The 12,143-nt window shown below is 36.0% G+C and overlaps 1 protein-coding gene across 4 annotated transcripts in view; it reads right to left on the minus strand.

Annotated features, from left to right (window-relative positions):
- clocka (clock circadian regulator a) overlaps positions 1–7,427 on the minus strand; it is a 92,761-nt gene extending 85,334 nt beyond the window's left edge. For 3 of the 4 annotated variants that reach the window (XM_067416994.1, XM_067416993.1, XM_067416991.1), the window contains exon 1: positions 7,270–7,427. The gene's annotated coding sequence lies outside the window, so the exon portion shown is untranslated. Of the gene's footprint in view, positions 1–6,525; positions 6,582–7,269 lie in introns of those variants that run through there. The other variant, XM_067416992.1, reaches the window with a different exon arrangement.
- Positions 7,428–12,143: the final 4,716 nt, after the last annotated feature.

The following is a 12,143-nucleotide window of genomic DNA, read 5'->3' on the forward strand; positions in this document are numbered from 1 at the left end:
AGCTCCACATCCAAAACCACAGAGCTCATCATCCATAACACTTTTCCCAGTATTATAAAGACTTACTCACAAAAGTGAAACATTAACTATGATTTTGGGGGCATTAAACAATAATGCAACAGGATAACTTTGATCAGCATTGTGCAGGAATACCTAATGAGATTTCAAAGTCTCGTTCCTTTGATAACATATTCTTCATAATGAGTAACGTCAAATGACTCTGATGAAAACTTCCACTTAGGGATGTCAAATGCCAAAATTCCAGTAATCGGTACCAAAATTATACTAATTAAATCTCTTAATCTCTATCCTTTCTGTTATGAATAAATCATTTTGCCAGTCTGTTGTTTTGTTCTAGTTTAATTTAAATGAACTAGACTGCTATTTTTAGCTAATAAAACCAAATGTTCACTCGATAAGAACTGGATAACTGTCAGTTCTTTTATTAAAGTGAGATGACAAACACTACAACATTAACACAATCAGTTAAAGTGATAGTTCACAGGCAAAAAAATGTATTCTATCATTAGTATTCTATCAGCAAAAAAAATGGAACATTTGCCTGTTCCAAACATGTATGACTTTCTTATGTGGAATATAAAAGGCAATATTTTGAAGAATGTTGTTAACCGAACAGTTTTGATCACTATTGCCTTCCATATTACAGATATGCGATTTCTAAAAATATATTTTATGTTTCACGGAAGAAAGAAATTCAGATAGCCATTAGGTGTACATGACAGCTATCTTTCAGATAAACACAATCAGAGGTATATTAAAAAAATAGTATTGCTCTTCCAAGCTTTATAATGGATTTTGAAGTCCAAAAAAGTGCATCTATCAATCCATCCATCCATCATAAAACTGCTCCACACAGCTCCAGGGGGTTAAATAAAGGACTTCTGAAGCTATGCGTTTGTGTAAGAAAAATATCCATATATAAGACTTAATAGTCTAAAATTACTAGTTTTCGGGCAGATGGCTTAGGCAAGTCGACTTACGCAGAAAGAGTTCCCCGACGTGATAATGTTGGATGTAGGAGTACATTTTGACACCTCTCGCAGTTCAAACTAATAGGGCTGAGCAACAAACTCAAACTTTTGTGACCGTTTTGTTTTGCTCTATCCTCTGTGCTTCCGTATTCATCAATACGTCATGCGTCAGGTCAGGGGTCACTCTTTCACCGTAAATCGATGCGTAAGGCCGTCTGTCGGAAGCTACTCACTTTAGTTTATATGTTATTTAATAAATATATTGTTCTTATTCAAACGCATCGATTTACCTCAGATGGTTTTTATTAACCCCCCGGAGCTGTGTGGAGCACTTTTATGATGGATGGATACACTTTTTTGGTAAAATCTCATCCTCCATTCACTGCCATTATGAAGCTTGGAAGCCAGGATATTGTTTAATATATCTCTGAATGTATTCCCTTGAAAGTAGGATGGCTTGAGGCTGAGTAATTTTTATTTTTGGGTGAACTATCCCTTAACCTCAAGTTTTTGTTACAAGTTGATCAACTCTATTATGATGGTTATTGGGTCTTTTTTTTTTTGTTAGCCAATCAACTCAAAGACCTCTTGGAATCCTTGAAAACCACAGTTCTACACGAACATCAGCAAATAGTGTCAAATGAACTCAAGTGGGTACAGTGGCAAACCATTGAAAGGTCTGGTAACACTTATATTAAGGTGATGTGGTTTACACATTATGATTATTGCTTTCTATAGCACTGTAAAAAAATGTTGGTTTAACTTAAAAAAGAAAGAAAGAATTAAAGTTGAGTTTATTGAAATTAAAAATTTGAGTTACAATGAAGGAAATTGGTTTAATAAATAGAAACTCAAAATATTATTTATCTGAACCAAATAAAAAATTTGATAAATCATGAAAATAGCACAAGTTTCACTGCGTCATCACAAATAAAAAAACACAATTACCCAATGCTTACAAAATCTTTTAAAAATATTTGAATAAAGGTTGTCGATTCACAAAAATGTTCATTGTATTAACTCAAATGTTTTATTTCAAATAACTCAAAATTTCAAGGCAACCAGGTAACTTTTTTTTAAATAATTTTTTACAGTGCATTAAATTACAAGTAACCCTAAACCAAACCCTAACTGTAATTTTATAGTAAGTAAGTGCATGTAGTTAATTAATATTACTATTTGAGTAGGTAACTACATCACCTTAAAATAAAGTGTAACCAAAGGTCTTAATATGAATTATGCACTCAGTGACCTGCACTGACTCCTGTGCCCTCTATACAGCCTTTCCTTCCTAAATTACAGTTTATATACTAAACAGACCACACACCTCACTTATTTCTTATTCATTTCCTTGACCTTACACTTTGAGTGGCATGCCTTTAATACACAAAAACAACACTCAGAGATTGGTTTGGTTTTGTAACCTAGCAATCCAGCCAAAGCAACACACTTGCAGATGTGATAAAGTAGGGTGCAAGGTTGTTATAGATTTGCACATCAAAAGCGTAATCATGCCAAACCTGTTAAGTCAGATGGGCATGACTTTGCTGGGGTGACATTTGCAGGTGACTTGTCCCTGAATGCCCTCATTGACACCAACTTCAATTACTGACTAAACTTTCAAACAATGTAAAGGATCTTACAATGGGGATATACAGTACAACCAAATCAAATAAACCACAAAGTCACTGAAAAGGTCACAGAAAGCAAGTTTTTGATTTCCTCAATAGCATAAAAACAAATGAGTTTCACTCAAAGCTTTGATATTAGCCACCAATGGCATAACAATTCCATTTCTTACACAGATCTGATATCGATTTCTCATGACAGTCAAAACTATACTATGCTTGTACAGTGCATTTTAGTAAGGGGAATAACGTGACGACAAATAACTGCTTTTACCAAAGAACAACATCTCCATTCTCCACCTCAGTTTTAAAGTGAAGGACTGGTGTTGATCAACACTGTGAAGGTGAAAAACAACCTGTTTTCTAGGATTCCTTTTATTGGGATCATGCGGCCGACGTTGCATTTATTTACAGAGTGTTATTCATAACTCACGTGTGCACACAGGCTTTTAAGATAAGAAATGCTGGGTGATAAACTAACTAACACACCTTATCCAGAGCTATAACCTAAAAACAAAAGCACAATTATAACAGTGCCAGGTTGGAAATATATCATATATTAAAATCCGGAAGCAATATTTTTAACATTGCTTTTGGATGCTCATGATATACAAGCACTGACATATACTGTGGCACTTTTGATTTATTCAAATAAAAAGGTTATAAGGAAGTATTAGAACAGCAAACCTCTTGAACTCAAAGTGAAAATGTTACCATTGCTCAATAAATCATATTTTGTCTTTGAATGCTGAGCCATGGATGTATCCACTCGCTGATCTACAAAATCCCAGGACCAACCCGGGGAAATATGGGAATTAAGTTATCAAATTGTTCAGTGAAAATGTTATAAATCTAGTGATGAGATAGCAAGAACGGTTTTACACTGGGGAAAAAACAGCAACTAAATAAAAAAATGCATTTCTGGCACAATATGTTTAACCTCTTAACCCTCGCCCTGTGCTGAGAAATAAATAAAAAAATGACATACCCCAAATAAAAATGTCTGCAGCTCTTAAACCCTATGGTCTATATCCATAAATGTGGTCTTATTTTAAACTAGACACTTTAAATTATGTTACCCAAAAGTCATAATAACTCAAATAGTATAGGGACAGATTAAAACAAGGGGAAATATGCATGTAAGTGACTCACGTTTTTATTTTTTTATTATTCCCTTATGGAAAAAAATATTAGATTTTAATTTTTATGCCCTGAAAATAACCTAAATATAAAACTGAATGTCTGATCATGCTTTGATTAAAATTTGAGGACGATTCTCTCAAAAATGTAGCTTCTGTAAGCTTTTATGTCAAAAAAGACTGGGCGTCCTTTCAATAAAGTCCAATTATATTAGAACATTTGTGTAATAGTAAAGAGTAGTTTTTATTCAAATAAATCTGCAATAAACTGCTAATTATAATGCATTTGCAGTCCCTGATAACTAAAACAACTATTTACAGAATTTACAAGTGTAAAAAAACTCATTTAGTTGATAAAAACAGTCTCTTATTTAGTCTGCGCGTTGTGTGTAAGTATGTGTGCTTACACTGGCAGGCGCTGGATACGATGAATGAAAACTGTGGAGACGACGCTAATTAACAGCTAAGTAAGCATGAGGTATTCACCAATGCTTCTTACGACATCTCTTACAGAAACTACGCAAAATATTGTCTTTTGATTCGTTACTACATCCATCAATCAAATCTATGCTGGCTATGCATTGGCTAGGCATTGACTGGCTTATCCAACAAAGGACCGGCGAGTTTGACTGACAGATGTATCACCCAGTGACGCGCTCCCTTTCTATTTATGTGTCCTAGTCAGCTTTTGATTGAAGGAGAGAGACCTGGGAGGGTTTAATATAACCGGAACAGTCCACAGTACAGGGGAGATTGTCAAAATAAGGCTTACAATCGCTATTTCATTGAAAATGGACATGATTGATTACTCTTAACACAAAACGCTTATGCAAACAACGGAGGATTTTTAGTTTTTTCCCCTTATTTTTTCGTTGTTTTGGATTAAAAGTGGGATGCATTTTGAAGAGTGGACTCTTACACAGACATGTATGCTGTTGTTTCGTGGATTCGTCCGATCTGATCTGAACGTCAGGAGATGAAAGATGAGTACCGCGTTCATTATGCTAATGTTTAAATAGCCACTGCTTTAGCATTTAATTTAACCCTTTCCTCTCTGGTGTATTTATTGCAAAAACGAGTTCAGAACATGAATCTTGAGTGTTTTAGCTTTCAAATGATGCATAGTTTGTGATAGTTGATTGAACAGTTTGTATAAAACAAAAGTAATTATAAGTAGAGACACGCCCACTTGCGTCAGACGCCCCGCCCACGATCCGGTGCGGATTAAGAAGTTAAGGCACAATATGTAATTTTTAAAAAGGTGTAGCTTGATGATGCCGGGATTTCGCTTTTATTCTGCTGCAGACGAGCACTTCCACTTTTTCCGCTCATGTATCTGTGGGGGAACGTGTGACGTTTTTTTCATATTAGATACATTTAAGTGTGTTGAACATTACGTTATAATGCTACTCTGTGCGTTCACTCGATGGCTACTATGAGACACTTGTTCACACTGCAGTACGCTAGCTCAATATTAGGCATGGTAAAACATGGTACTTGCAGTAAATCAAGAAAACCAGATTTAAACAATAAGACTAACTGTGTTCAGCTGTATAACAATGATTTGTTTTTGTCGATGAATGTATCCAGACAGTTGCTGCAATTGCTTCACAAATAATAAAAAAGATATATTAAAACGGCTTTGGTGTTTCCATGGTTTATACAACATAAATAATTATTATTACTTTTTATTGAAAAAAATTGAGGGTAACCGCAAGTTTAGTCATTGAGGCGACTCACAGACATGGTCCGTGTCCTGGTGAAAATTGATTACGGTATTTATCTGGATTTAAACATTCTTGTGGACATTTGGGATTGGGATAATGTTAGTACACAAATCAACAAAATATATAACATTGTTATAGTGTTTTATATATATATATATATATATATATATATATATATATATATATATATATATATATTTATAATCCGAAAATCTTACATACTTTGCCTTTAAAATGGTGATGAGATAAGAATTATTTTACATTGGAAAAAAATAGCAATTAAATAAAATAAAAAAATGCATTTCTAGGAATTTGCACTATAGTCTATAGCATGATTTTACATTGTAAACTAAATGATTTCTGTGTATTTGCATAACCGTCATCAACAGGGGTTATGCTTACTGTAATATCTCATTTAATTTGCAATGAGCAAATATTCTGCTATTCTGACGCGGAAAAATAACACTATTTATTTATATATCATAATAGTGTTTTTTTATATATATATTGCGTTAAAATGGCATAGCCTAATACATTTTGTGCATAACCTAATTATATTAAAGAACTAAGACATAATCAACGTGTATGACAGACATCACAACTGATGGTGAAAACGCTTAATTCAATTTAAAAATCATGAATGAGTTCATTAGTGGCAGTTGTGTGCGGAAATAGACAAAAGAGAGACAGCTGCCAACAAAACAACATTTTAGGCACTTATGGGCACGCGCCGTTATAAAACACAGCAAGGCGCTTTTATGTTACAACAATCATATTCGCGACTATGTGACACAAATATAAAACGAAACGGGGGCGATCAGTTCCAGTACCGTCCATAAGAGATAATAACCTATATCTTTAACGTCAAATAACCCTAATTCACCTTCACAGAGAAACCGAAACACCTCTTGCTTGCGGTCTTGCTGTCAGTGAATGTATACATTTTTACCGTTCTATTCTCGTAAAACTCAGAGCCCTAACAGAAAAAATGCATGCAAAATGTGCACTGCGACCTGTTTTAATAAAAGCGATTAATTACCGGCACTATCTTCTTTTTTGTCGCTTCCCTCCCCGGTCGCGTGATAATTAAACAGTCGGGCGATATGCAAAAGCTGCAATAAATAGCGAAACCTCCGAGATGTTAACTAATCCTGTGTGTGGCTGGTTACTCCACGCTGTGGTTACTAAAAGGATATAAATTCAGCCGAGCTCGCTACAGGTTGCTCTGCTAGAGCCGCGGTAAAATGGTCAGGTTAAATTGGATTTAATTCCCATCCTCAGAGTCGCAATCCCAGCGAAAGCGTCCGGCTGGTTGGTCAAATAAACAGCAGATTCACGGTCTGTCAGATATTTATACACCCGTTCAGAACGATTTATTTTATCGATATGCTCACTGAAACACCTATTAAAATATGACCTGAAGAAGCGCGCGTCATCGGTATAAACAGGGGTTATGCGTGCATGACTGATAAATATAGTAGCAAAGTTTAAAATGCGAAACCACAGAGATATAGCATCTGCAAGGACTAAATCATGCGATGCATAAGAGGTGTCGGGCTTTAAATCGCTTGGCAGCGCAACATCGTACACTCCCCTTGTCTCACTAGGGTAGAACAAATGTGGGTCACCGGGCCTTCGGATTCTTCCCAGGCAAGCATTAAAAACACACCACCGTATTTTCACCGCAAGTACGCTTGGAACAAACCCGACACGAATGCGATACTACAGCTCAACTGCTCATTCTCAAAATAAAGCTATGTCATAAACCCGCTTGTTCCCTTACCTCGGTTATTTGCCGTCCAGGAGGGGGATATTCTTGCGCCTTGTTTTGGTTGAGACGGCAGTGTAGGATTGAACTAGAGTTAGAAAAACAGCAGGGCCTACCCTAGGCTTCCCGCGCGCATGCGCAGTGTGACCGCAGCAGAATCCCACACAATCTGGCAACACACAGCGAGAGCTCTGGCTGCTAGTTTGCATACGAGCATCTATGATCTTGTCATTGTGTAGAATACAATTCATTAAAAATAAAAATGTGGAAAGGCAAGTAGGCTAACATGTAATATAGAAATACAGCAGATCATGGAGAGTTCCCAAAACGAATCATGTATAGGCTACCAGAGAAAATCATAAGCATATATTAAATAAAACAACTAAATAATACATTTTAAAAATAGGCACAACTTCTAGAGAAAGAAAGAAGAAACTCTACATTGAAATTCAGAAAAATACATACTTTTAAAAATACTTAGTATAGGCTACATTCATAAAACAAATATTTATATATAAAAAAATGTGAACATACAGAACACCGAAATTTCTATACACAGAAAGATTATTAAATCAAAGGGAATTAAATAATAAAATATATAGCTTACGCTAGGCCTAGTTATAACAGATAAAGAAAGAATACCACTGTGCAACATTATAGAAATAATAAAAATGAAACATTAAAAAATGTAATTGTTTAAAAATAAACAAAAATAGACACAACTGAAAATCTTAAAAATATAAACACTATAATTTTGCATAGCCTGACACAGCTTTAATAGGCCCATGGTAAATCGAAACGTCCACATTTTAACATTAAAAAAATCAAACGATAGGCCTAGCCTAAATAAAATTGAATAAGAAAAGTAAAGATCTCTAACACAATAAATCGCTTTTTTTTAATGAAAATGTGTGTGGGGGGGGTGGGGGGGTCTTTGGAGGAATTAACTGTGTCCTACACAAAATGTATCACTAAAATGCTTGATCTGAAATCATTTTTAACCTAGCCTATTGCTTGGTCCTTCATGCATCTATTGATTTTAAAGCCTTTTGATGTTATTACATTTCACTGCTTCCGTGACGGTTTTAAAGTGTCAGTTAGACTACTACAAAAAAGACAATACCTTGCTATTTTTTAATGATTGTGTGTCAGTGTGAATTTTATGTTATACAAATGTTCTTAATCTTTAGCCCACATGCGTCGCGCTTTCTCTTGGCCGAACGCCAATTAGGTCAAATACGCACGTCAACCAATCTTGACTGTACCACAGAGCGCGCGAAGATTTTAGTACATGACGTATTAAATGACAGCTGTCTGGTCCAATAGAAAGATGATGCGAGTGCGCGACATGCTGAGGGGGTAAAAGATAAAATTTATATATTTATTTACATTTATATTATATTATAATATATTAAAAAAAAAAAATCCCTTTTCCATTGTTGCACTTTGAGATTCTTCGGAATGAAAAGTGCGTTATAAATAAATGTTCCATAACAAAGAAAATGTTAAATGGTAGTTTTTTAAAGGTTATTTTAAAATCCTTTACTCGATTTGCATAAAGTCCATAGTGCTAATTTCCTTAGTGAAAACATGTAAATGCTTCAGTGACATACAAATCAGTGGGGTAGAGAGAGCACGCACAGACGTGTGGAAATGGGTGTCTGACCATGTTTAAATCTAACACAACATGATGTAAACTATACAGTTCTATTATTATGGTAAAAGAAAAAAAAATATTGGCCTTATCGAACACGCCATTCAGCTGATTTGCACATTTTACACATTTTTCTTTTTTTTTTGGGGGGGGGGGGGTATTAAAATAATTAATTACATTAAAATAAGTTAAAATAATTCCTATAAATAAATAACAATGTTAATAAAAATCGGGGGGGGGGGGGGTCATTAAAATAATTATTTTAATGTAATTAATGTTTAATTACATTAAAATAAGTTAAAATAATTAATATAAATAAATAACAATGTTATTAAAATTAAATTAACAAAAAAAAACATTTAAGTTAACAGTAAATTGCTATAGTGAATAGAAAATATATAAAATTACGTAGGCCTATTTTTTTAATGTAAACAAATGTTTGATTTTCCCGGTCTGCTGTGGTCAAAACTTGTCCAAGGAAAGAACAGTGGTGAACCGGCGACGGGGTCAAGGGCGGCCAAGGCTCATTGGTGCACGTGGGGAACAAAGGCTGGCCAGTGTGGTCTGATCAAACAGATGAGCTACTGTAGCTCAAATTGCTCAAAAAGTTAATGCTGGTTCTGATAGAAAGGTGTCAGAACACACAGTGCATCACAGTGTGTTGCGCATGGGGCTGCATAGCCCAAGACCAGTCAGGGTGCTCATGCTGACCCTGGTCCACTGCCAAAAGCACCAAAAGTAGGCACGTGAGCATCAGAACTGGACCACAGAGCAATGGAAGAAGGTGACCTGGTCTTATGAATCACGTTTTCTTACATTACGTGGATGACCGGGCATGTCACCAGGATGCACTATGGGAAGAAGGCAAGCCGGCAGAGGCAGTGTGATGCTTTGGGCAACGTTCTGCTGGGAAACCTTGGGTCCTGCCATCCATGTGGACGTTAATTGACACGTAACACATACACAACACCATTGTTGCAGACCATGTACACCCTTTCATTGAAATGATATTCCCTGGTGGCTGTGGCCTCTTTTAGCAGGATAATGGGCCCTGCCACAAAGCAAACATGGTTCAGGAATGGTTTGAGGAGCGCGACAAGTTTAAGGGTGTTGACTTGGCCTCCAAGTTCCCCAGATCTCAATCCAATCGAGCATCTGTGGGATGTGCTGAACAAACAAGTCTGATCCATGGATGCCCCACCTCGCAACTTACAGGACTTAAAGGATATGCTACTAACATCTTGGTGGCAGATACCACAGCACACCTCCAGGGGTCTAGTGGAGTGCAGTTGTGGCTAATTAGTATGCCTACAACTATTGTTGTAAATAGTAGGGCTAATGATAGACTAGAACTTGCTTAGCCCACTACTTTTTCATGACGAAAAATATAGTAAAATATAATATTTCTATCATACAAAACGATCTGTTTGTTTCTATTATGAGTGCGTGGAGATCTCGTGACACCCAGTGGCGCAAAGCTTCAGACGTTGTGCCAATAATGCAGTGGAAAAATAACCACACGGTGGTGCTGTTGTCATATTAAATTCATGATTTTGGCTCTATCGTGGGGTTGGCTGGCTTGATTTTTCAGTTATAAATTTACTCTCGCCACAAAAACTTCACCACACTATTAGAGGAAAGCGGGGTCAGTTAGTCTAATAATAAGCATCGTCCTTCTGAGGTTTGCTTGCAGAGCTGGTTCTGCAAATAATAAGCACCTGAAGAATTCAGACTGAATAGAACGTATCGTTTTATGATGTTTTTATTTGCTTGTGAGAAAAGTACACTTTAGCACACACAGAAAAAATGTCTCTAGTCTAAACAATAGCAGATTACGGTTCTTTGGCTTGTAACAATAGCAGAACCACTGTCGATGCGAAACAGAACCGTTTTAAGGTTCCGGCCCGTCCTTTGAAAGTGTTATATAGGACCTTATGGTGTTAGAAATAACACTTTTAATAATAGTTTATTTTCATTAATATTAGTATATCAGTATTTTTATACTATCAATGTTAATATTAATATTGTTTTTTACTCCTCTATCTGCCTGGTCTTATAGGCTAATATATTATTGCCTCTTTTAGGGTTTTACCTAAACAGTATTTTGTGTCCATTAGGTTCTTTTATTTTTTTATTGACATGACAAATTGTAGAAAAAATTACAGTCCTCTAAAAACAGTTGTTAGTGGAATACATTAATAATTAACAATTGACATTGAACGTGATAAAGATAGTTTGTCTGTACATCTGATTATCTAAAAACAATTATGATTATGAAGGCCAAAACTAGCACAAAAAGAACAGTATGTGAGCCCTTTACTGTGTTAAAGGGGTGATGAATTGAGAAACCAACTTTCGCTTGAGCTTTTGATATATAAAATGTCATGGTAATATAAGAATATAAATTTCAGAGCTGAAAACTTCCTTGTTAGTCAAAGAAAAGCTTTAATAGACACCAGGCCCAGAAAACGATTGTGTGCTTCATCCTGATGTCATCTAGTGGTGAAACACCACCTCTACAGAATAATAAGCATAGATATACATAATAAAGGTGCTTTTATTATGTATATCTATGATAATAAGCATGTGTAATTCAGTAGCCCGCCCACCGACTCATCGGATTAAGCTAGCAGCAGCAATAAACAAATCGAAGAAGATAGCAAGATACTGTGGAAGAACGGTCGCTGCATGAGCTTCCTTTGGATCCTAATATAGGAATGTGTGATACTTCATTTAATTTCAATGAAGCTCCTGCTCACGTGGGGAAGAACGTTTGTGTGTTCGCTTCATTTCACTGCGGAATCATTTGTAAACAAGTCTCAGGTGGCTTTGCAGACACAATGTTGTGCCTACTATATTGGATCCGACAGCAATGGTGCAACACACTTATGTGAGCAAAACGTCTTTTTTATATGTAATAGTAGTCCTGGCTGGGGCTGTGTGTTTTCCAGATGGGCTACCAAAACGTGCGCCTGTCGGCAGAAATAATACTTTCTTAATCTGGGCACATGTGTCTGTGTGTGTGTGAGTGTTTTCGCTTATATCAACAGAACGGGCCATGTAATACAGAAATAATATTCCAATCAATCGGGGGTCAATGAGAAATAAATTATTGTGTTTGTTAAAGACATTTCCAAGCCCTGTGTTTACTTCCAAGTCCTTCTGCTGGGAAACCTTGGATCCTGCCATCCATGTGGATGTTACTTTGACACCTACCTAAGCATTGTTCCAGACC

Source organism: Pseudorasbora parva, chromosome 15 (assembly GCF_024679245.1).
Source record: "Pseudorasbora parva isolate DD20220531a chromosome 15, ASM2467924v1, whole genome shotgun sequence".
Classification (NCBI taxonomy): domain Eukaryota; kingdom Metazoa; phylum Chordata; class Actinopteri; order Cypriniformes; family Gobionidae; genus Pseudorasbora; species Pseudorasbora parva.